Source organism: Dendrobates tinctorius, unplaced genomic scaffold, assembly GCF_039654945.1.
Source record: "Dendrobates tinctorius isolate UK_male_01 unplaced genomic scaffold, ASM3965494v1 ptg000023l, whole genome shotgun sequence".
NCBI lineage: Eukaryota > Metazoa > Chordata > Amphibia > Anura > Dendrobatidae > Dendrobates > Dendrobates tinctorius.
Genome location: NW_027361691.1, coordinates 5,700,186 through 5,728,144, shown reverse-complemented (window position 1 = coordinate 5,728,144; position 27,959 = coordinate 5,700,186). Strand labels below are relative to the sequence as shown.

The 27,959-nt window shown below is 34.0% G+C and overlaps 2 protein-coding genes across 11 annotated transcripts in view; both read left to right on the top strand.

Annotated features, from left to right (window-relative positions):
- DLG2 (discs large MAGUK scaffold protein 2) overlaps positions 1-27,959 on the top strand; it is a 1,750,933-nt gene that overhangs the window by 1,458,852 nt on the left and 264,122 nt on the right. The gene's annotated exons all lie outside the window — the stretch shown is intronic.
- LOC141084487 (uncharacterized) overlaps positions 907-27,959 on the top strand; it is a 47,676-nt gene continuing 20,623 nt past the window's right edge. Inside the window, exon 1 of the mRNA XM_073569194.1 lies at positions 907-27,550. The gene's annotated coding sequence lies outside the window, so the exon portion shown is untranslated. The remainder of the gene's footprint in view (positions 27,551-27,959) is intronic.

Below are 27,959 nucleotides of genomic sequence, written 5' to 3'. Positions count from 1 at the left end.
GTAGAGGTGGAGGTAGAGGTGCAGGTAGAGGTGGAGGTGGAGCTGCAGGTAGAGGTGGAGGTTCAGGTAGAGGTGGAGGTAGAGGTGCAGGTGGAGGTGCAGGTAGAGATGGAGAAGGAGGTGCAGTAGAGGTGGAGGTGCAGGTAGAGGTGGAGGTAGAGGTGGAGGTAGACGTGAAGGTGCAGGTGGAGGTGGAGGTGGAGGTAGAGGTGCAGGTAGAGGTGGAGGTGCAGGTAGAGGTGGAGGTGCAGGTAAAGGTGGAGGTGCAGGTAGAGGTGGAGGTGGAGGTAGAGGTGCAGGTAGAGGTGTAGGTGGAGCTGCAGGTAGAGGTGGAGGTGCAGGTAGAGGTGGAGGTAGAGGTGCAGGTAGAGGTGGAGGTGGAGCTGCAGGTAGAGGTGGAGGTGGAGCTGCAGGTAGAGGTGCAGGTAGAGGTGGAGGTGCAGGTAGAGGTGGAGGTGGAGGTAGAGGTGCAGGTAGAGGTGGAGGTGGAGCTGCAGGTAGAGGTGGAGGTGCAGGTAGAGGTGGAGGTAGAGGTGCAGGTAGAGGTGGAGGTGGAGCTGCAGGTAGAGGTGGAGGTGGAGCTGCAGGTAGAGGTGCAGGTAGAGGTGGAGGTGCAGGTAGAGGTGGAGGTGGAGGTAGAGGTGCAGGTAGAGGTGGAGGTGGAGCTGCAGGTAGAGGTGGAGGTGCAGGTAGAGGTGGAGGTAGAGGTGCAGGTAGAGGTGGAGGTGGAGCTGCAGGTAGAGGTGGAGGTGGAGCTGCAGGTAGAGGTGGAGGTGCAGGTAGAGGTGGAGGTGGAGCTGCAGGTAGAGGTGGAGGTGGAGCTGCAGGTAGAGGTGGAGCTGCAGGTAGAGGTGGAGGTGGAGCTGCAGGTAGAGGTGGAGGTGCAGGTAGAGGTGGAGGTAGAGGTGCAGGTAGAGGTGGAGGTGGAGCTGCAGGTAGAGGTGGAGGTGCAGGTAGAGGTGGAGGTAGAGGTGCAGGTAGAGGTGGAGGTGGAGCTGCAGGTAGAGGTGGAGGTGGAGCTGCAGGTAGAGGTAGAGGTTCAGGTAGAGGTGGAGGTAGAGGTGCAGGTTCAGGTAGAGGTGGAGGTAGAGGTGCAGGTGGAGGTGCAGGTAGAGATGGAGGTGCACTGATTTAAAAATGGATTATTTCCAGGCTGTGATAGGTGAAGGAATATCATGCAAAGGCAATTTCCTTTTCTCGAGCTACAGAATTGGTTTCATACATTATTTATTCTGCGCCTTTGTGAAACCGGTTTATTTAACAAGGGATGAAGTGCGGCCATTAGAGACCAGGCGCGGCGCCGGATAATCTACAGATGGGAAGACGTCCATGAGGAGAGAAGAACGCGGACTCGATAGCGAAATCACGAGTCCAATCTAGCCAGGAGCTTGTTCGTGCTTCCATCCTCGGCCTGGTCCTCCGAGGAGCTGGGGAGGGGCGGCCATGTCAACAACACATTAGTCATCCACAATTCAGCTGATGGAAAAAAAAAGTAGAATGCTATCCAGGGGCAAAACTTCTGTCAGGACGCATTAGCGAGATGCTCTGGATATCAGATTTTGTAATGGCGCAGGGACAAAAACTGGCTAAAAAGAGACTGTAAGCCTAGAAACACACGAGGAAAAAGAGCAGAGACCCCCAAGCATGGACAGGCATTTGGTAATTGATTATTTTATAATGCTCTTCTTAAGAGAGCTTCTACTGACTTCAGAGCTGCATTCATAATGGTGATCATGGATGGACTATGAGCTACAATCGATAGATAGATAGATAGATAGATAGATAGATAGATGGATAGATAAATGTGTTTGTGAAAGTTGCAGAACTTTCTATGACCCATTCAAATTTTCTTTTTTCTGGCCATGAAGGTTTTATTTTGCATTTTTTCATTCTTGGGGGTCTCCAGATGGAACGTGCTGTCCCCATTTCCAGTAGAAGCACAATCTTTTCTAACCGAGGGGATTTATGACTCATGGTTAGGACATTATTTGTGGAGCGGTGACTTGTGCGGAGATTCTTCTGCAGGATGACTTATTGGGCTCGGCCGTGAACACAATGATTCTCCAACTGTGATGTGACAGATGGCACCTGCACCGCTCCTCCAGATTACTGTTTATGACCAATCCTTGTACTCACCTATAAGTACAGCAAAATAGAACAATTCCAATAAACTAGTGACATTTACACATACACAAAATCCTCCAGATAATATCCGGATAAACACTGCGTTATATAAACATTACTGCAGGAGAGACAGCGCCACATATAATAACAACTCTGCACTGAGATAAATATGCTGTATTTTATAGTAAGTCACAAACTGGAAACTAGGACTCCATCATATCCTTCTACATAGGAGCAGTATTATAGTAGCTATATTCTTGTATATAAGAGCAGTATTATAGTAGTTATATTCTTGTACATAGGAGCAGTATTATAGTAGGTATATTCTTGTATATAGGAGCAGTATTATAGTAGTTATATTCTTGTACATAGGGGGCAGTATTATAGTAGTTATATTCTTGTACATAGGGCAGTATTATAGTAGTTATATTCTTGTACATAGGGCAGTATTATAGTAGTTATATTCTTGTACATAGGGAGCAGTATTATAGTAGTTATATTCTTGTACATAGGGCAGTATTATAGTAGTTATATTCTTGTACATAGGGGGCAGTATTATAGTAGTTATATTCTTGTACATAGGGCAGTATTATAGTAGTTATATTCTTGTACATAGGGGCAGTATTATAGTAGTTATATTCTTGTACATAGGGGGCAGTATTACAGTAGTTATATTCTTGTACATAGGGGCAGTATTATAGTAGTTATATTCTTGTACATAGGGGGCAGTATTATAGTAGTTATATTCTTGTACATAGGGCAGTATTATAGTAGTTATATTCTTGTACATAGGGGCAGTATTATAGTAGTTATATTCTTGTACATAGGGAGCAGTATTATAGTAGTTATATTCTTGTACATAGGGGCAGTATTATAGTAGTTATATTCTTGTATATAGGGGCAGAATTATAGTAGATATATTCTTGTATATAGGAACAGTATTACAGTAGTTATATTCTTGTACATAGGGGCAGTATTATAGTAGTTATATTCTTGTACATGGGAGCAGTATTATAGTAGTTATATTCTTGTATATAGGGGCCGTATTATCGTAGTTATATTCTTGTACATAGGGGCAGTATTATAGTAGTTATATTCTTGTATATAGGGAGCAGTATTATAGTAGTTATATTATTGTATATAGGAGCAGTATTATAGTAGTTATATTCTTGTACATAGGGAGCAGTATTATAGTAGTTATATTCTTGTACATAGGAGCAGTATTATACTAGTTATATTCTTGTATATAGGGGCAGTATTATAGTACTTATATTCTTGTACATAGGAGCAGTATTATAGTAGTTATATTATTGTATATAGGGGCAGTATTATAGTAGTTATATTCTTGTATATAGGGGCAGTATTATAGTAGTTATATTCTTGTACATGGGAGCAGTATTACAGTAGTTATATTCTTGTACATATGTGCAGTATTATAGTAGTTATATTCTTGTACATAGGGGGCAGAATTATAGTAGATATATTCTTGTATATAGGAACAGTATTACAGTAGTTATATTCTTGTACATAGGGGCAGTATTATAGTAGTTATATTCTTGTACATAGGGCAGTATTATAGTAGTTATATTCTTGTACATAGGGGCAGTATTATAGTAGTTATATTCTTGTACATAGGGGGCAGTATTATAGTACTTATATTCTTGTACATAGGGGCAGTATTATAGTAGTTATATTCTTGTATATAGGGGCAGAATTATAGTAGATATATTCTTGTATATAGGAACAGTATTACAGTAGTTATATTCTTGTACATAGGGGCAGTATTATAGTAGTTATATTCTTGTACATGGGAGCAGTATTATAGTAGTTATATTCTTGTATATAGGGGCCGTATTATCGTAGTTATATTTTTGTACATAGGGGCAGTATTATAGTAGTTATATTCTTGTATATAGGAGCAGTATTATAGTAGTTATATTCTTGTACATAGGGAGCAGTATTATAGTAGTTATATTCTTGTATATAGGAGCAGTATTATAGTAGTTATATTCTTGTACATAGGGAGCAGTATTATAGTAGTTATATTCTTGTACATAGGAGCAGTATTATACTAGTTATATTCTTGTATATAGGGGCAGTATTATAGTACTTATATTCTTGTACATAGGAGCAGTATTATAGTAGTTATATTATTGTATATAGGGGCAGTATTATAGTAGTTATATTCTTGTATATAGGGGCAGTATTATAGTAGTTATATTCTTGTACATGGGAGCAGTATTACAGTAGTTATATTCTTGTACATATGTGCAGTATTATAGTAGTTATATTCTTGTACATAGGGGGCAGAATTATAGTAGATATATTCTTGTATATAGGAACAGTATTACAGTAGTTATATTCTTGTACATAGGGGCAGTATTATAGTAGTTATATTCTTGTACATGGGAGCAGTATTATAGTAGTTATATTCTTGTACATAGGAGCAGTATTATACTAGTTATATTCTTGTATATAGGGGCAGTATTATAGTACTTATATTCTTGTACATAGGGGCAGTATTATAGTAGTTATATTATTGTATATAGGGGCAGTATTATAGTAGTTATATTCTTGTATATAGGGGCAGTATTATAGTAGTTATATTCTTGTATATAGGGGCAGTACTATAGTAGTTATATTATTGTATATAGGGGCAGTATTATAGTAGTTATATTCTTGTATATAGGGGCAGTATTATAGTAGTTATATTCTTGTACATAGGGGGCAGTATTATAGTAGTTATATTCTTGTACATAGGGGCAGTATTATAGTAGTTATATTCTTGTATATAGGGGCAGAATTATAGTAGATATATTCTTGTATATAGGAACAGTATTACAGTAGTTATATTCTTGTACATAGGGGCAGTATTATAGTAGTTATATTCTTGTACATGGGAGCAGTATTATAGTAGTTATATTCTTGTATATAGGGGCCGTATTATCGTAGTTATATTCTTGTACATAGGGGCAGTATTATAGTAGTTATATTCTTGTATATAGGAGCAGTATTATAGTAGTTATATTCTTGTACATAGGGAGCAGTATTATAGTAGTTATATTCCTGTATATAGGAGCAGTATTATAGTAGTTATATTCTTGTACATAGGGAGCAGTATTATAGTAGTTATATTCTTGTACATAGGAGCAGTATTATACTAGTTATATTCTTGTATATAGGGGCAGTATTATAGTACTTATATTCTTGTACATAGGAGCAGTATTATAGTAGTTATATTATTGTATATAGGGGCAGTATTATAGTAGTTATATTCTTGTATATAGGGGCAGTATTATAGTAGTTATATTCTTGTACATGGGAGCAGTATTACAGTAGTTATATTCTTGTACATATGTGCAGTATTATAGTAGTTATATTCTTGTACATAGGGGGCAGAATTATAGTAGATATATTCTTGTATATAGGAACAGTATTACAGTAGTTATATTCTTGTACATAGGGGCAGTATTATAGTAGTTATATTCTTGTACATGGGAGCAGTATTATAGTAGTTATATTCTTGTACATAGGAGCAGTATTATACTAGTTATATTCTTGTATATAGGGGCAGTATTATAGTACTTATATTCTTGTACATAGGGGCAGTATTATATTAGTTATATTATTGTATATAGGGGCAGTATTATAGTAGTTATATTCTTGTACATAGAAGCAGTATTATAGTAGTTGTATTCTTGTACATAGGGAGCAATATTATAGCAGTTATATTCTTGTATATAGTAGTAGTATTATAGTAGTTATATCCCTGTACATAGGAGCAGTATTATAGTAGTTATATTCTTGTACATAGAGGTGGTATTATAGTAGTTATATTCTTGTACATAGGGGGCAGTATTATAGTAGTTATTTTCTTGTACATAGGGGCAGTATTATGGTAGTTATATTCTTGTACATAGGGGGCAGTATTATGGTAGTTATATTCTTGTACATAGGGGGCAGTATTATGGTAGTTATATTCTTGTACATAGGAGCAGGATTATAGTAGTTATATTCTTGTACATAGGGGCAGTATTATAGTAGTTATATTCTTCTACATAGGAGCAGTATTATAGTAGTTATATTCTTGTACATAGGGGGCAGTATTATAGTAGTTATATTCTTATACATAGGGGACAGTATTATAGTAGTTTTATTCTTGTACATAGGAGCAGTATTATAGTAGTTATATTCTTGTACATAGGAGCAGTATTATAGTAGTTATGTTCTTGTACATAGGGGGCAGTATTATAGTAGTTATATTATTGTACATAGGAGCAGTATTATAGTAGTTATATTCTTGTTCATAGGAGCAGTATTATAGTAGTTATATTCTTGTATATAGTGGCAGCATTATAGTAGTTATATTCTTGTACATAGGAGCAGTATTATAGTAGTTATATTCTTGTACATAGGGAGCAGTATTATAGTAGTTATATTATTGCAATAGGAGCAGTATTATAGCAGTTATACTCTTGTACATAGGGACAGTATTATAGTAGCTATATTCTTGTATATAGGAACAGTATTATAGTAGTTATAGTCTTGTACATAGGAGCAGTATTATAGTAGTTATATTCTTGTACATAGAGGCAGTATTATAGTAGTTATATTCTTGTACATAGGGGGCAGTATTATAGTAGTTAAATTCTTGTACATAGGAGCAGTATTATAGTAGTTATATTCTTGCACATAGGGGCAGTATTATAGTAGTTATATTCTTGCACATAGGGGCAGTATTATAGTAGTTATAATATTGTATATAGGGGCAGTATTATAGTAGTTATAATATTGTATATAGGGGCAGTATTATAGAAGTTATATTCTTGTACATAGGAGCAGTATTATAGTAGTTATAGTCTTGTACATAGGAGCAGTATTATAGTAGTTATATTCTTGTACATAGAGGCAGTATTATAGTAGTTATATTCTTTTACATAGGGGCAGTATTATAGTAGTTATATTCTTGCACATAGGGGCAGTATTATAGTAGTTATATTCTTGCACATAGGGGCAGTATTATAGTAGTTATATTCTTGCACATAGGGGCAGTATTATAGTAGTTATAATATTGTATATAGGGGCAGTATTATAGAAGTTATATTCTTGTATATAGGAACAGTATTATAGTAGTTATAGTCTTGTACATAGGAGCAGTATTATAGTAGTTATATTCTTGTACATAGAGGCAGTATTATAGTAGTTATATTCTTTTACATAGGGGCAGTATTATAGTAGTTATATTCTTGCACATAGGGGCAGTATTATAGTAGTTATATTCTTGCACATAGGGGCAGTATTATAGTAGTTATAATATTGTATATAGGGGCAGTATTATAGAAGTTATATTCTTGTACATAGGAGCAGTATTATAGTAGTTATATTCTTGTACATAGGGGGCAGTATTATAGTAGTTATATCTTTGTACATAGGGGACAGTATTATAGTAGCTATATTCTTGTACATAGGAGCAGTATTATAGTAGTCATATTCTTGTACATAGGGGGCAGACGTATAGTAGTTATATTCTTGTATATAGGAGCAGTATTATACTAGTTATAATCTTGTACATATGAGCAGTATTATAGTAGTTATATTCTTGTACATAGAAGCAGTATTATAGTAGTTGTATTCTTGTACATAGGGAGCAATATTATAGCAGTTATATTCTTGTATATAGTAGTAGTATTATAGTAGTTATATCCCTGTACATAGGAGCAGTATTATAGTAGTTATATTCTTGTACATAGAGGTGGTATTATAGTAGTTATATTCTTGTACATAGGGGGCAGTATTATAGTAGTTATTTTCTTGTACATAGGGGCAGTATTATGGTAGTTATATTCTTGTACATAGGGGGCAGTATTATGGTAGTTATATTCTTGTACATAGGGGGCAGTATTATGGTAGTTATATTCTTGTACATAGGAGCAGGATTATAGTAGTTATATTCTTGTACATAGGGGCAGTATTATAGTAGTTATATTCTTCTACATAGGAGCAGTATTATAGTAGTTATATTCTTGTACATAGGGGGCAGTATTATAGTAGTTATATTCTTGTACATAGGGGACAGTATTATAGTAGTTTTATTCTTGTACATAGGAGCAGTATTATAGTAGTTATATTCTTGTACATAGGAGCAGTATTATATTAGTTATGTTCTTGTACATAGGGGGCAGTATTATAGTAGTTATATTATTGTACATAGGAGCAGTATTATAGTAGTTATATTCTTGTTCATAGGAGCAGTATTATAGTAGTTATATTCTTGTATATAGTGGCAGTATTATAGTAGTTATATTCTTGTACATAGGAGCAGTATTATAGTAGTTATATTCTTGTACATAGGGAGCAGTATTATAGTAGTTATATTATTGCAATAGGAGCAGTATTATAGCAGTTATACTCTTGTACATAGGGACAGTATTATAGTAGCTATATTCTTGTATATAGGAACAGTATTATAGTAGTTATAGTCTTGTACATAGGAGCAGTATTATAGTAGTTATATTCTTGTACATAGAGGCAGTATTATAGTAGTTATATTCTTGTACATAGGGGGCAGTATTATAGTAGTTAAATTCTTGTACATAGGAGCAGTATTATAGTAGTTATATTCTTGCACATAGGGGCAGTATTATAGTAGTTATATTATTGTATATAGGGGCAGTATTATAGTAGTTATATTCTTGTACATAGGAGCAGTATTATAGTAGTTATATTCTTGTACATAGGGGCAGTATTATAGTAGTTATATTCTTGTATATAGGAGCAGTATTATAGTAGTTATATTCTTGTACATAGGGAGCAGTATTATAGTAGTTATATTCTTGTATATAGGAGCAGTATTATAGTAGTTATATTCTTGTACATAGGGAGCAGTATTATAGTAGTTATATTCTTGTACATAGGAGCAGTATTATACTAGTTATATTCTTGTATATAGGGGCAGTATTATAGTACTTATATTCTTGTACATAGGAGCAGTATTATAGTAGTTATATTATTGTATATATGGGCAGTATTATAGTAGTTATATTCTTGTATATAGGGGCAGTATTATAGTAGTTATATTCTTGTACATGGGAGCAGTATTACAGTAGTTATATTCTTGTACATATGGGCAGTATTATAGTAGTTATATTCTTGTACATAGGGGGCAGAATTATAGTAGATATATTCTTGTATATAGGAACAGTATTACAGTAGTTATATTCTTGTACATAGGGGCAGTATTATAGTAGTTATATTCTTGTACATGGGAGCAGTATTATAGTAGTTATATTCTTGTACATAGGAGCAGTATTATACTAGTTATATTCTTGTATATAGGGGCAGTATTATAGTACTTATATTCTTGTACATAGGAGCAGTATTATAGTAGTTATATTATTGTATATAGGGGCAGTATTATAGTAGTTATATTCTTGTATATAGGGGCAGTATTATAGTAGTTATATTCTTTTACATAGGGGCAGTATTATAGTAGTTATATTCTTTTACATAGGGGCAGTATTATAGTAGTTATATTCTTGCACATGGGGCAGTATTATAGTAGTTATAATATTGTATATAGGGGCAGTATTATAGAAGTTATATTCTTGTACATAGGAGCAGTATTATAGTAGTTATATTCTTGTACATAGGGGGCAGTATTATAGTAGTTATATCTTTGTACATAGGGGACAGTATTATAGTAGCTATATTCTTGTACATAGGAGCAGTATTATAGTAGTCATATTCTTGTACATAGGGGGCAGACGTATAGTAGTTATATTCTTGTACATAGGGAGCAGTATTATAGTAGTTATATTCTTGTATATAGGAGCAGTATTATACTAGTTATAATCTTGTACATATGAGCAGTATTATAGTAGTTATATTCTTGTACATAGAAGCAGTATTATAGTAGTTGTATTCTTGTACATAGGGAGCAATATTATAGCAGTTATATTCTTGTATATAGTAGTAGTATTATAGTAGTTATATCCCTGTACATAGGAGCAGTATTATAGTAGTTATATTCTTGTACATAGAGGTGGTATTATAGTAGTTATATTCTTGTACATAGGGGGCAGTATTATAGTAGTTATTTTCTTGTACATAGGGGCAGTATTATGGTAGTTATATTCTTGTACATAGGGGGCAGTATTATGGTAGTTATATTCTTGTACATAGGGGGCAGTATTATGGTAGTTATATTCTTGTACATAGGAGCAGGATTATAGTAGTTATATTCTTGTACATAGGGGCAGTATTATAGTAGTTATATTCTTCTACATAGGAGCAGTATTATAGTAGTTATATTCTTGTACATAGGGGGCAGTATTATAGTAGTTATATTCTTGTACATAGGGGACAGTATTATAGTAGTTTTATTCTTGTACATAGGAGCAGTATTATAGTAGTTATATTCTTGTACATAGGAGCAGTATTATAGTAGTTATGTTCTTGTACATAGGGGGCAGTATTATAGTAGTTATATTATTGTACATAGGAGCAGTATTATAGTAGTTATATTCTTGTTCATAGGAGCAGTATTATAGTAGTTATATTCTTGTATATAGTGGCAGTATTATAGTAGTTATATTCTTGTACATAGGAGCAGTATTATAGTAGTTATATTCTTGTACATAGGGAGCAGTATTATAGTAGTTATATTATTGCAATAGGAGCAGTATTATAGCAGTTATACTCTTGTACATAGGGACAGTATTATAGTAGCTATATTCTTGTATATAGGAACAGTATTATAGTAGTTATAGTCTTGTACATAGGAGCAGTATTATAGTAGTTATATTCTTGTACATAGAGGCAGTATTATAGTAGTTATATTCTTGTACATAGGGGGCAGTATTATAGTAGTTAAATTCTTGTACATAGGAGCAGTATTATAGTAGTTATATTCTTGCACATAGGGGCAGTATTATAGTAGTTATATTATTGTATATAGGGGCAGTATTATAGTAGTTATATTCTTGTACATAGGAGCAGTATTATAGTAGTTATATTCTTGTACATAGGGGGCAGTATTATAGTAGTTATATTCTTGTACATAGGGGCAGTATTATGGTAGTTATATTCTTATACATAGGGGGCAGTATTATGGTAGTTATATTCTTGTACATAGGGGGCAGTATTATGGTAGTTATATTCTTGTACATAGGGGGCAGTATTATGGTAGTTATATTCTTGTACATAGGAGTAGCATTATAGTAGTTATATTCTTGTACATAGGGAGCAGTATTAAAGTAGTTATATTCTTGTACAAAGGGGCAGTATTATAGTAGTTATATTCTTGTACATAGGTGGCAGTATTATGGTAGTTTTATTCTTGTACATAGGGGCAGTATTATGGTAGTTATATTCTTGTACATAGGAGCAGTATTATAGTAGTTATATTCTTGTACATAGGAGCAGTATTATAGTAGTTATATTCTTGTATATAGGGGCAGTATTATAGTAGTTATATTCCTGTACATAGGAGCAGTATTATAGTAGTTATATTCTTGTACATAGGAGCAGTTTTATAGTAGTTATATTCTTGTACATAGGAGCAGTATTATAGTAGTTATATTCTTGTATATAGGGGCAGTATTATAGTAGTTATATTCCTGTACATAGGAGCAGTATTATAGTAGTTATATTCTTGTACATAGGAGCAGTATTATAGTAATTATATTCTTGTATATAGTGGCAGTATTATAGTAGTTATATTCTTGTACATAGGAGCAGTATTATAGTAGTTATATTCTTGTACATAGGAGCAATAATAATAATAATAATAATAATAATAATCTTTATTTATATAGCGCCAACATATTCCGCAGCACTTTACAGTTTAACAGTTTCAAAACACAAGTCATAAGTAACAACGCTAACAATACAATAATTAAAGCAAAATAAGACGAAATAAGACGACCCTGCTCGTGAGAGCTTACAATCTACAATGAGGTGAGGGAGATACAGAGTACAGGTGTGTATTTACAATGGTGTATTTACAATGCAGGTCCAGCCATCTTGCGGGAGTGAAGGATGGATGGAGATAGTGAATGGGCTACACACGCACACTTACACAGAGAATGACTTTGATTAGTGAATGTGATAGGCCGCTCTGAACAGGTGTGTTTTGAGGGAGCGCCTAAAACTATGCAAATTGTGGATAGTCCTGATTTCTTGGGGTAGAGCATTCCAGAGGATAGGAGCAGCACGGGAGAAGTCTTGGAGTCGGGAGTGGGAGGTACGGATTAGTGCAGAGGTTAGTCGAAAGTCGTTTGCAGAGCGCAGCGATCGGCTAGGCCGATAGACAGAAATGAGAGAAGAGATGTAGGGGGTGCCGCACTGTGGAGAGCTTTGTGGGTGAGAACAAGTACTTTGAATTGGATCCTATAATGAATGGGCAGCCAATGTAAGGACTGGCGAAGAGCGGACGCGTCCGAGTACCGATTACCCAGATGGACGATCCTGGCCGCTGCATTAAGTATGGACTGGAGAGGGGATAGTCGAGTGACGGGGAGGCCAATTAATAGAGCGTTGCAGTAATCCAGGCGAGAGTGGATCAATGCAACAGTGAGGGTTTTTGTTGTTTCCATAGTGAGAAAAGGGCGGATTCTAGAGATGTTCTTTAGGTGTAAGCGGCAAGAGCGGGCAAGAGATTGTATATGGGATGTGAAGGAGAGATTGGTGTCAAACATAACACCCAGACAGCGCGCCTGCTGCCAGGGTGTTATTATGGTACCATCCACGGAGAGGGAAATGTCAGATTTAGGGAGGTTAGTAGACGGCGGGAGCAGAAGAAGCTCAGCTTTGGAGAGGTTGAGTTTCAGATAGAGAGCGGACATGATATTGGAGACTGCGGACAGACAGTCACTGGCGTTCTGTAGTACAGCGGGGGTAAGGTCAGGGGAAGACGTGTATAGTTGTGTGTCATCAGCATAAAGATGGTACTGAAAGCCAAATCTGCTGATGGTCTGTCCAATTGGGGCCGTGTAGAGAGAGAAAAGAAGGGGGCCAAGGACTGAGCCCTGAGGTACCCCGACAGCAAGAGGAAGAGGAGATGACGTGGAGCCAGAGAACAAAACACTGAAGGAGCGGTCAGAGAGATAGGAAGAGAACCAGGAGAGTGCAGTGTCCTTAATGCCTAGTGACTGGAGCCTAGAGAGTAGGAGATGGTGGTCAACAGTATCGAAAGCTGCAGATAGGTCAAGAAGAATGAGCAGAGAGTGGTCACCGTTACGTTTTGCTGTCAGAAGGTCATTGGTCACTTTGATGAGTGCAGTTTCAGTCGAATGTAGGGGGCGGAAGCCGGACTGTGAAGGGTCTAGAAGGGAGTGAATGGAGAGGTAACGGGTAAGGCGGGAGTAAACTAGGCGTTCCAAAAGTTTAGAGATGAAGGGGAGATTGGAGACTGGTCTGTAGTTGTTTGTGCAGGATGGGTCGAGAGCAGGTTTCTTTAGTAATGGAGTAACGATGGCGTGTTTGAAGGAGGATGGGAAAATGCCCAAGGAGAGGGAGAGATTAAAGATTGTAGTTAGGTGGGTTGTGACGACTGGAGAGAGAGACTGGAGGAGATGTGAGGGAATGGGGTCGGTAGTGCATGTAGTCGGACGAGAAGAAGAGAGGAGTCTGGAGACTTCTTCTTCTGTGATGGGATCAAATGTGGAGAGTGAGCCAGGGGAGATGCAGGAAGGGATGGGAGTCACAGCACTTGGTGGTTGGGAGCAGATTTCTTGACGGATATTATCTATTTTTCTGTAAAGTGGGAGGCCAGGTCATCAGCACAAATGTCTGTGATAGGGGCTTCTGCTTTTGGCCTGAGGAGGGAGTGAAAAGTGTCAAAAAGTTTCTTGGGGTTGTTGGCTAGTGAGGAGATCAGGGTGGTGAAGTAGGTCTGTTTGGCAAGGTGAAGGCAGCGTTATAGGTTCTTAACATAAATTTGAAGTGTATGAAGTCTTCTGGTGTGCGGGTTTTTCTCCATAGGCGTTCAGCACTCCTGGAGCATCGCTGGAGAAGTTGAGTTTGCGATGTGAGCCAGGGCTGTTTTACTCTGTGTTTGGAGGTTCTGAGGGTGAGGGGAGCTACTTGGTCAAGGGTGCTTCTAAGAGTGTCATTGTAGTGATGAACAGCCAGATTAGGACAGGAAAGAGAGGAGATTGGGGACAGAGATGAGTGTAGGGAATCTGAAAGTGTCTGAGGGTTAATAGCTTGTAGATTTCTGACTGTGTGGTAGGTAGGAATGAGCTGGGGTGGGCGAGGATTTGTGAGCGTGAAGGAGAGAATGTTGTGGTCAGAGAGTGGAAGCGGTGAGTTGTTTAGGTGGGAGATTGAACAGAGCCGGCAGAAGACCAGATCAAGGGTGTTACCATCCTTATGTGTCTCAGACGTTGAAAGCTGTGAGAGGCCTAGAGAGGTGGTTAGTGATAGAAGCTGGGATGCAGATGTGGAATTAGGGCTGTTAATGGGGATGTTGAAGTCTCCCAGGATGAGGGTTGGTAGTTCTGAGGACATGAAGTGTGGCAGCCAGGCTGAAAAGTGGTCAAGGAAGTGGGTGGGTGAGCCTGGGGGCCGGTATATGACCGCTCCCCTGAGGGAGAGGGGACGGAAGAGCCTGATGGTGTGGACCTCAAAAGAAGGGAATAAGAGTGATGGGACTGGGGGGATGACCTGGAAAGTGCATTGTGGGGACAGGAGTATGCCAACTCCACCACCAGGTCTGTTTGTGGGTCTCGGGGAGTGACAGAATTGTAAGCCACCATAAGAAATGGCAGCAGGAGAGACAGTGTCAGAATCCTGAGCAGTATTATAGTAGTTATATTCTTGTACATAGAAGCAGTATTATAGTAGTTATATTCTTGTATATAGTGGCAGTATTATAGTAGTTATATTCTTGTACATAGGGAGCAGTATTATAGTAGTATTATATTCTTGTATATAGGAGCAGTATTATAGTAGTTATACTCTTGTACATAGGGACAGTATTATAGTAGTTATATTCTTCCATATAGGAGCAGTATTATAGTAGTTATATTCTTGTACATAGGAGCAGTATTATAGTAGTTATATTCTTGTACATAGGAGCAGTATTATAGTAGTTATATTCTTGTACATAGGGGGCAATATTATAGTAGCTATATTCTTGTATATAGGAGCAGTATTATAGTAGTTATATCACTGTACATAGGAGCAGTATTATAGTAGTTATATCCCTGTACATAGGAGCAATATTATAGTAGTTACTGTATATTCTTGTACATAGGAGCAGTATTATAGTAGTTATATTCTTGTACATAGGAGCAGTATTATAGTAGTTATATTCTTGTATATAGGGGCAGTATTATAGTAGTTATATTCTTGTATATAGGAGCAATATTATAGTAGTTATATTCTTGTACATAGTGGCAGTATTATAGTAGTTATATTCTTGTACATAGGGGCAGTATTATAGTCGTTATATTCTTGTACATAGGGGGCAGTATTATAGTAGTTATATTCTTGTACATAGGGGCAGTATTGTAGTAGTTATATTCTTGTACATAGTGGCAGTATTATAGTAGTTATATTCTTGTACATAGGGGCAGTATTGTAGTAGTTATATTCTTGTATATAGGAGCAATATTATAGTAGTTATATTCTTGTACATAGTGGCAGTATTATAGTAGTTATATTCTTGTTCGTAGGGAGCAGTATTATAGTAATTATATCCCTGTACATAGGGGCAGTATTATAGTAGTTATATTCTTGTACATAGTGGCAGTATTATAGTAGTTATATTCTTGTACATAGGGGCAGTATTGTAGTAGTTATATTCTTGTATATAGGAGCAATATTATAGTAGTTATATTCTTGTACATAGTGGCAGTATTATAGTAGTTATATTCTTGTTCGTAGAGAGCAGTATTATAGTAGATATATCCCTGTACATAGGGGCAGTATTATAGTAGTTATATTCTTGTACATAGAGGCAGTATTGTAGTAGTTATATTCTTGTATGTAGGGAGCAGTATTATAGTATTTATATCCCTGTACATAGGGGCAGTATTGTAGTAGTTGTATTCTTGTACATAGTAGCAGTATTATAGTAGTTATATTCTTGTACATAATAGCAGTATTATAGTAGTTATATTGTTGTACATACATAGTGGCAGTATTATAGTAGTTATATTCTTGTACATAGTGGCAGTATTATAGTAGTTATATTCTTGTACATAGTGGCAGTATTATAGTTGTTATATTCTTGTACATAGTGGCAGTATTATAGTACTTATATTCTTGTGCATAGGGAGCAGTATTATAGTAGTTATATTCTTGTACATAGGGGCAGTATTATAGTAGTTACATTCTTGTACATAGGGGCAGTATTATAGTGGTTATATTCTTGTACATAGAGGCAGTATTATAGTAGTTATATTCTTGTACATAGGGGGCAGTATTATAGTATTTACATTCTTGTACATAGGGGCAGTATTATAGTAGTTATATTCTTGTACATAGGGGCAGTATTATAGTAGTTATATTCTTGTACATAGTGGCAGTATTATAGTAGTTATATTCTTGTACATAGTGGCAGTATTATAGTAGTTATATTCTTGTGCATAGGGAGCAGTATTATAGTAGTTATATTCTCGTACATAGGGGCAGTATTATAGTAGTTATATTCTTGTACATAGGGGCAGTATTATAGTAGTTATATTCTTGTATATAGGAGCAATATTATAGTAGTTATATTCTTGTACATAGTGGCAGTATTATAGTAGTTATATTCTTGTACATAGGGGCAGTATTATAGTCGTTATATTCTTGTACATAGGGGGCAGTATTATAGTAGTTATATTCTTGTACATAGGGGCAGTATTATAGTAGTTATATTCTTGTACATAGGGGCAGTATTGTAGTAGTTATATTCTTGTACATAGTGGCAGTATTATAGTAGTTATATTCTTGTACATAGTGGCAGTATTATAGTAGTTATATTCTTGTGCATAGGGAGCAGTATTATAGTAGTTATATTCTCGTACATAGGGACAGTATTATAGTAGTTATATTCTTCCATATAGGAGCAGTATTATAGTAGTTATATTCTTGTACATAGGAGCAGTATTATAGTAGTTATATTCTTGTACATAGGAGCAGTATTATAGTAGTTATATTCTTGTACATAGGGGGCAATATTATAGTAGCTATATTCTTGTATATAGGAGCAGTATTATAGTAGTTATATCACTGTACATAGGAGCAGTATTATAGTAGTTATATCCCTGTACATAGGAGCAATATTATAGTAGTTACTGTATATTCTTGTACATAGGAGCAGTATTATAGTAGTTATATTCTTGTACATAGGAGCAGTATTATAGTAGTTATATTCTTGTATATAGGGGCAGTATTATAGTAGTTATATTCTTGTATATAGGAGCAATATTATAGTAGTTATATTCTTGTACATAGTGGCAGTATTATAGTAGTTATATTCTTGTACATAGGGGCAGTATTATAGTCGTTATATTCTTGTACATAGGGGGCAGTATTATAGTAGTTATATTCTTGTACATAGGGGCAGTATTGTAGTAGTTATATTCTTGTACATAGTGGCAGTATTATAGTAGTTATATTCTTGTACATAGGGGCAGTATTGTAGTAGTTATATTCTTGTATATAGGAGCAATATTATAGTAGTTATATTCTTGTACATAGTGGCAGTATTATAGTAGTTATATTCTTGTTCGTAGGGAGCAGTATTATAGTAATTATATCCCTGTACATAGGGGCAGTATTATAGTAGTTATATTCTTGTACATAGTGGCAGTATTATAGTAGTTATATTCTTGTACATAGGGGCAGTATTGTAGTAGTTATATTCTTGTATATAGGAGCAATATTATAGTAGTTATATTCTTGTACATAGTGGCAGTATTATAGTAGTTATATTCTTGTTCGTAGAGAGCAGTATTATAGTAGATATATCCCTGTACATAGGGGCAGTATTATAGTAGTTATATTCTTGTACATAGAGGCAGTATTGTAGTAGTTATATTCTTGTATGTAGGGAGCAGTATTATAGTATTTATATCCCTGTACATAGGGGCAGTATTGTAGTAGTTGTATTCTTGTACATAGTAGCAGTATTATAGTAGTTATATTCTTGTACATAATAGCAGTATTATAGTAGTTATATTGTTGTACATACATAGTGGCAGTATTATAGTAGTTATATTCTTGTACATAGTGGCAGTATTATAGTAGTTATATTCTTGTACATAGTGGCAGTATTATAGTTGTTATATTCTTGTACATAGTGGCAGTATTATAGTACTTATATTCTTGTGCATAGGGAGCAGTATTATAGTAGTTATATTCTTGTACATAGGGGCAGTATTATAGTAGTTACATTCTTGTACATAGGGGCAGTATTATAGTGGTTATATTCTTGTACATAGAGGCAGTATTATAGTAGTTATATTCTTGTACATAGGGGGCAGTATTATAGTATTTACATTCTTGTACATAGGGGCAGTATTATAGTAGTTATATTCTTGTACATAGGGGCAGTATTATAGTAGTTATATTCTTGTACATAGTGGCAGTATTATAGTAGTTATATTCTTGTACATAGTGGCAGTATTATAGTAGTTATATTCTTGTGCATAGGGAGCAGTATTATAGTAGTTATATTCTCGTACATAGGGGCAGTATTATAGTAGTTATATTCTTGTACATAGGGGCAGTATTATAGTAGTTATATTCTTGTATATAGGAGCAATATTATAGTAGTTATATTCTTGTACATAGTGGCAGTATTATAGTAGTTATATTCTTGTACATAGGGGCAGTATTATAGTCGTTATATTCTTGTACATAGGGGGCAGTATTATAGTAGTTATATTCTTGTACATAGGGGCAGTATTGTAGTAGTTATATTCTTGTACATAGTGGCAGTATTATAGTAGTTATATTCTTGTACATAGTGGCAGTATTATAGTAGTTATATTCTTGTGCATAGGGAGCAGTATTATAGTAGTTATATTCTCGTACATAGGGGCAGTATTATAGTAGTTATATTCTTGTACATAGGGGCAGTATTATAGTAGTTATATTCTTGTATATAGGAGCAATATTATAGTAGTTATATTCTTGTACATAGTGGCAGTATTATAGTAGTTATATTCTTGTACATAGGGGCAGTATTATAGTCGTTATATTCTTGTACATAGGGGGCAGTATTATAGTAGTTATATTCTTGTACATAGGGGCAGTATTGTAGTAGTTATATTCTTGTACATAGTGGCAGTATTATAGTAGTTATATTCTTGTACATAGGGGCAGTATTGTAGTAGTTATATTCTTGTATATAGGAGCAATATTATAGTAGTTATATTCTTGTACATAGTGGCAGTATTATAGTAGTTATATTCTTGTTCGTAGGGAGCAGTATTATAGTAGTTATATCCCTGTACATAGGGGCAGTATTATAGTAGTTATATTCTTGTACATAGTGGCAGTATTATAGTAGTTATATTCTTGTACATAGGGGCAGTATTGTAGTAGTTATATTCTTGTATATAGGAGCAATATTATAGTAGTTATATTCTTGTACATAGTGGCAGTATTATAGTAGTTATATTCTTGTTCGTAGAGAGCAGTATTATAGTAGTTATATCCCTGTACATAGGGGCAGTATTATAGTAGTTATATTCTTGTACATAGGGGCAGTATTGTAGTAGTTATATTCTTGTACATAGGAGCAGTATTATAGTAGTTATATTCTTGTACATAGTAGCAGTATTATAGTAGTTATATTCTTGTATGTAGGGAGCAGTATTATAGTATTTATATCCCTGTACATAGGGGCAGTATTGTAGTAGTTGTATTCTTGTACATAGGAGCAGTATTATAGTAGTTATATTCTTGTACATAGTAGCAGTATTATAGTAGTTATATTCTTGTACATAATAGCAGTATTATAGTAGTTATATTGTTGTACATACATAGTGGCAGTATTATAGTAGTTATATTCTTGTACATAGTGGCAGTATTATAGTAGTTATATTCTTGTACATAGTGGCAGTATTATAGTTGTTATATTCTTGTACATAGTGGCAGTATTATAGTAGTTATATTCTTGTGCATAGGGAGCAGTATTATAGTAGTTATATTCTTGTACATAGGGGCAGTATTATAGTAGTTATATTCTTGTACATAGGGGCAGTATTATAGTGGTTATATTCTTGTACATAGAGGCAGTATTATAGTAGTTATATTCTTGTACATAGGGGGCAGTATTATAGTATTTACATTCTTGTACATAGGGGCAGTATTATAGTAGTTATATTCTTGTACATAGGGGCAGTATTATAGTAGTTATATTCTTGTACATAGTGGCAGTATTATAGTAGTTATATTCTTGTACATAGTGGCAGTATTATAGTAGTTATATTCTTGTGCATAGAGAGCAGTATTATAGTAGTTATATTCTCGTACATAGGGGCAGTATTATAGTAGTTATATTCTTGTACATAGGAGCAGTATTATAGTAGTTATATTCTTGTAAATAGGAGCAATATTATAGTAGTTATATTCTTGTACATAGTGGCAGTATTATAGTAGTTATATTCTTGTACATAGGGGCAGTATTATAGTCGTTATATTCTTGTACATAGGGGGCAGTATTATAGTAGTTATATTCTTGTACATAGGGGCAGTATTGTAGTAGTTATATTCTTGTACATAGTGGCAGTATTATAGTAGTTATATTCTTGTACATAGTGGCAGTATTATAGTAGTTATATTCTTGTGCATAGGGAGCAGTATTATAGTAGTTATATTCTCGTACATAGGGGCAGTATTATAGTAGTTATATTCTTGTACATAGGGGCAGTATTATAGTAGTTATATTCTTGTATATAGGAGCAATATTATAGTAGTTATATTCTTGTACATAGTGGCAGTATTATAGTAGTTATATTCTTGTACATAGGGGCAGTATTTTAGTCGTTATATTCTTGTACATAGGGGGCAGTATTATAGTAGTTATATTCTTGTACATAGGGGCAGTATTGTAGTAGTTATATTCTTGTACATAGTGGCAGTATTATAGTAGTTATATTCTTGTACATAGGGGCAGTATTGTAGTAGTTATATTCTTGTATATAGGAGCAATATTATAGTAGTTATATTCTTGTACATAGTGGCAGTATTATAGTAGTTATATTCTTGTTCGTAGGGAGCAGTATTATAGTAGTTATATCCCTGTACATAGGGGCAGTATTATAGTAGTTATATTCTTGTACATAGTGGCAGTATTATAGTAGTTATATTCTTGTACATAGGGGCAGTATTGTAGTAGTTATATTCTAGTATATAGGAGCAATATTATAGTAGTTATATTCTTGTACATAGTGGCAGTATTATAGTAGTTATATTCTTGTTCGTAGAGAGCAGTATTATAGTAGTTATATCCCTGTACATAGGGGCAGTATTATAGTAGTTATATTCTTGTACATAGGGGCAGTATTGTAGTAGTTATATTCTTGTACATAGGAGCAGTATTATAGTAGTTATATTCTTGTACATAGTAGCAGTATTATAGTAGTTATATTCTTGTATGTAGGGAGCAGTATTATAGTATTTATATCCCTGTACATAGGGGCAGTATTGTAGTAGTTGTATTCTTGTACATAGGAGCAGTATTATAGTAGTTATATTCTTGTACATAGTAGCAGTATTATAGTAGTTATATTCTTGTACATAATAGCAGTATTATAGTAGTTATATTGTTGTACATACATAGTGGCAGTATTATAGTAGTTATATTCTTGTACATAGTGGCAGTATTATAGTAGTTATATTCTTGTACATAGTGGCAGTATTATAGTTGTTATATTCTTGTACATAGTGGCAGTATTATAGTAGTTATATTCTTGTGCATAGGGAGCAGTATTATAGTAGTTATATTCTTGTACATAGGGGCAGTATTATAGTAGTTATATTCTTGTACATAGGGGCAGTATTATAGTGGTTATATTCTTGTACATAGAGGCAGTATTATAGTAGTTATATTCTTGTACATAGGGGGCAGTATTATAGTATTTACATTCTTGTACATAGGGGCAGTATTATAGTAGTTATATTCTTGTACATAGGGGCAGTATTATAGTAGTTATATTCTTGTACATAGTGGCAGTATTATAGTAGTTATATTCTTGTACATAGTGGCAGTATTATAGTAGTTATATTCTTGTGCATAGAGAGCAGTATTATAGTAGTTATATTCTCGTACATAGGGGCAGTATTATAGTAGTTATATTCTTGTACATAGGAGCAGTATTATAGTAGTTATATTCTTGTATATAGGAGCAATATTATAGTAGTTATATTCTTGTACATAGGGGCAGTATTATAGTCGTTATATTCTTGTACATAGGGGGCAGTATTATAGTAGTTATATTCTTGTACATAGGGGCAGTATTGTAGTAGTTATATTCTTGTACATAGTGGCAGTATTATAGTAGTTATATTCTTGTACATAGTGGCAGTATTATAGTAGTTATATTCTTGTGCATAGGGAGCAGTATTATAGTAGTTATATTCTCGTACATAGGGGCAGTATTATAGTAGTTATATTCTTGTACATAGGGGCAGTATTATAGTAGTTATATTCTTGTATATAGGAGCAATATTATAGTAGTTATATTTTTGTACATAGTGGCAGTATTATAGTAGTTATATTCTTGTACATAGGGGCAGTATTATAGTCGTTATATTCTTGTACATAGGGGGCAGTATTATAGTAGTTATATTCTTGTACATAGGGGCAGTATTGTAGTAGTTATATTCTTGTACATAGTGGCAGTATTATAGTAGTTATATTCTTGTACATAGGGGCAGTATTGTAGTAGTTATATTCTTGTATATAGGAGCAATATTATAGTAGTTATATTCTTGTACATAGTGGCAGTATTATAGTAGTTATATTCTTGTTCGTAGGGAGCAGTATTATAGTAGTTATATCCCTGTACATAGGGGCAGTATTATAGTAGTTATATTCTTGTACATAGTGGCAGTATTATAGTAGTTATATTCTTGTACATAGGGGCAGTATTGTAGTAGTTATATTCTAGTATATAGGAGCAATATTATAGTAGTTATATTCTTGTACATAGTGGCAGTATTATAGTAGTTATATTCTTGTTCGTAGAGAGCAGTATTATAGTAGTTATATCCCTGTACATAGGGGCAGTATTATAGTAGTTATATTCTTGTACATAGGGGCAGTATTGTAGTAGTTATATTCTTGTACGTAGGAGCAGTATTATAGTAGTTATATTCTTGTACATAGTAGCAGTATTATAGTAGTTATATTCTTGTATGTAGGGAGCAGTATTATAGTATTTATATCCCTGTACATAGGGGCAGTATTGTAGTAGTTGTATTCTTGTACATAGGAGCAGTATTATAGTAGTTATATTCTTGTACATAGTAGCAGTATTATAGTAGTTATATTCTTGTACATAATAGCAGTATTATAGTAGTTATATTGTTGTACATACATAGTGGCAGTATTATAGTAGTTATATTCTTGTACATAGTGGCAGTATTATAGTAGTTATATTCTTGTACATAGTGGCAGTATTATAGTTGTTATATTCTTGTACATAGTGGCAGTATTATAGTAGTTATATTCTTGTGCATAGGGAGCAGTATTATAGTAGTTATATTCTTGTACATAGGGGCAGTATTATAGTAGTTATATTCTTGTACATAGGGGCAGTATTATAGTGGTTATATTCTTGTACATAGAGGCAGTATTATAGTAGTTATATTCTTGTACATAGGGGGCAGTATTATAGTATTTACATTCTTGTACATAGGGGCAGTATTATAGTAGTTATATTCTTGTACATAGGGGCAGTATTATAGTAGTTATATTCTTGTACATAGTGGCAGTATTATAGTAGTTATATTCTTGTACATAGTGGCAGTATTATAGTAGTTATATTCTTGTGCATAGAGAGCAGTATTATAGTAGTTATATTCTCGTACATAGGGGCAGTATTATAGTAGTTATATTCTTGTACATAGGAGCAGTATTATAGTAGTTATATTCTTGTATATAGGAGCAATATTATAGTAGTTATATTCTTGTACATAGGGGCAGTATTATAGTCGTTATATTCTTGTACATAGGGGGCAGTATTATAGTAGTTATATTCTTGTACATAGGGGCAGTATTGTAGTAGTTATATTCTTGTACATAGTGGCAGTATTATAGTAGTTATATTCTTGTACATAGTGGCAGTATTATAGTAGTTATATTCTTGTGCATAGGGAGCAGTATTATAGTAGTTATATTCTCGTACATAGGGGCAGTATTATAGTAGTTATATTCTTGTACATAGGGGCAGTATTATAGTAGTTATATTCTTGTATATAGGAGCAATATTATAGTAGTTATATTCTTGTACATAGTGGCAGTATTATAGTAGTTATATTCTTGTACATAGGGGCAGTATTATAGTCGTTATATTCTTGTACATAGGGGGCAGTATTATAGTAGTTATATTCTTGTACATAGGGGCAGTATTGTAGTAGTTATATTCTTGTACATAGTGGCAGTATTATAGTAGTTATATTCTTGTACATAGGGGCAGTATTGTAGTAGTTATATTCTTGTATATAGGAGCAATATTATAGTAGTTATATTCTTGTACATAGTGGCAGTATTATAGTAGTTATATTCTTGTTCGTAGGGAGCAGTATTATAGTAGTTATATCCCTGTACATAGGGGCAGTATTATAGTAGTTATATTCTTGTACATAGTGGCAGTATTATAGTAGTTATATTCTTGTACATAGGGGCAGTATTGTAGTAGTTATATTCTAGTATATAGGAGCAATATTATAGTAGTTATATTCTTGTACATAGTGGCAGTATTATAGTAGTTATATTCTTGTTCGTAGAGAGCAGTATTATAGTAGTTATATCCCTGTACATAGGGGCAGTATTATAGTAGTTATATTCTTGTACATAGGGGCAATATTGTAGTAGTTATATTCTTGTACATAGGAGCAGTATTATAGTAGTTATATTCTTGTACATAGTAGCAGTATTATAGTAGTTATATTCTTGTATGTAGGGAGCAGTATTATAGTATTTATATCCCTGTACATAGGGGCAGTATTGTAGTAGTTGTATTCTTGTACATAGGAGCAGTATTATAGTAGTTATATTCTTGTACATAGTAGCAGTATTATAGTAGTTATATTCTTGTACATAATAGCAGTATTATAGTAGTTATATTGTTGTACATACATAGTGGCAGTATTATAGTAGTTATATTCTTGTACATAGTGGCAGTATTATAGTAGTTATATTCTTGTACATAGGGGCAGTATTATAGTAGTTATATTCTTGTACATAGGGGCAGTATTATAGTAGTTATATTCTTGTGCATAGGGAGCAGTATTATAGTAGTTATATTCTTGTACATAGGGGCAGTATTATAGTAGTTATATTCTTGTACATAGGGGCAGTATTATAGTGGTTATATTCTTGTACATAGAGGCAGTATTATAGTAGTTATATTCTTGTACATAGGGGGCAGTATTATAGTATTTACATTCTTGTACATAGGGGCAGTATTATAGTAGTTATATTCTTGTACATAGGGGCAGTATTATAGTAGTTATATTCTTGTACATAGTGGCAGTATTATAGTAGTTATATTCTTGTACATAGTGGCAGTATTATAGTAGTTATATTCTTGTGCATAGAGAGCAGTATTATAGTAGTTATATTCTCGTACATAGGGGCAGTATTATAGTAGTTATATTCTTGTACATAGGAGCAGTATTATAGTAGTTATATTCTTGTATATAGGAGCAATATTATAGTAGTTATATTCTTGTACATAGGGGCAGTATTATAGTCGTTATATTCTTGTACATAGGGGGCAGTATTATAGTAGTTATATTCTTGTACATAGGGGCAGTATTGTAGTAGTTATATTCTTGTACATAGTGGCAGTATTATAGTAGTTATATTCTTGTACATAGTGGCAGTATTATAGTAGTTATATTCTTGTGCATAGGGAGCAGTATTATAGTAGTTATATTCTTGTACATAGGGGCAGTATTATAGTAGTTATATTCTTGTATATAGGAGCAATATTATAGTAGTTATATTCTTGTACATAGTGGCAGTATTATAGTAGTTATATTCTTGTACATAGGGGCAGTATTATAGTCGTTATATTCTTGTACATAGGGGGCAGTATTATAGTAGTTATATTCTTGTACATAGGGGCAGTATTGTAGTAGTTATATTCTTGTACATAGTGGCAGTATTATAGTAGTTATATTCTTGTACATAGGGGCAGTATTGTAGTAGTTATATTCTTGTATATAGGAGCAATATTATAGTAGTTATATTCTTGTACATAGTGGCAGTATTATAGTAGTTATATTCTTGTTCGTAGGGAGCAGTATTATAGTAGTTATATCCCTGTACATAGGGGCAGTATTATAGTAGTTATATTCTTGTACATAGTGGCAGTATTATAGTAGTTATATTCTTGTACATAGGGGCAGTATTGTAGTAGTTATATTCTTGTATATAGGAGCAATATTATAGTAGTTATATTCTTGTACATAGTGGCAGTATTATAGTAGTTATATTCTTGTTCGTAGAGAGCAGTATTATAGTAGTTATATCCCTGTACATAGGGGCAGTATTATAGTAGTTATATTCTTGTACATAGGGGCAGTATTGTAGTAGTTATATTCTTGTACATAGGAGCAGTATTATAGTAGTTATATTCTTGTACATAGTAGCAGTATTATAGTAGTTATATTCTTGTATGTAGGGAGCAGTATTATAGTATTTATATCCCTGTACATAGGGGCAGTATTGTAGTAGTTGTATTCTTGTACATAGGAGCAGTATTATAGTAGTTATATTCTTGTACATAGTAGCAGTATTATAGTAGTTATATTCTTGTACATAATAGCAGTATTATAGTAGTTATATTGTTGTACATACATAGTGGCAGTATTATAGTAGTTATATTCTTGTACATAGTGGCAGTATTATAGTAGTTATATTCTTGTACATAGTGGCAGTATTATAGTTGTTATATTCTTGTACATAGTGGCAGTATTATAGTAGTTATATTCTTGTGCATAGGGAGCAGTATTATAGTAGTTATATTCTTGTACATAGGGGCAGTATTATAGTAGTTATATTCTTGTACATAGGGGCAGTATTATAGTGGTTATATTCTTGTACATAGAGGCAGTATTATAGTAGTTATATTCTTGTACATAGGGGGCAGTATTATAGTATTTACATTCTTGTACATAGGGGCAGTATTATAGTAGTTATATTCTTGTACATAGGGGCAGTATTATAGTAGTTATATTCTTGTACATAGTGGCAGTATTATAGTAGTTATATTCTTGTACATAGTGGCAGTATTATAGTAGTTATATTCTTGTGCATAGAGAGCAGTATTATAGTAGTTATATTCTCGTACATAGGGGCAGTATTATAGTAGTTATATTCTTGTACATAGGAGCAGTATTATAGTAGTTATATTCTTGTAAATAGGAGCAATATTATAGTAGTTATATTCTTGTACATAGTGGCAGTATTATAGTAGTTATATTCTTGTACATAGGGGCAGTATTATAGTCGTTATATTCTTGTACATAGGGGGCAGTATTATAGTAGTTATATTCTTGTACATAGGGGCAGTATTGTAGTAGTTATATTCTTGTACATAGTGGCAGTATTATAGTAGTTATATTCTTGTACATAGTGGCAGTATTATAGTAGTTAT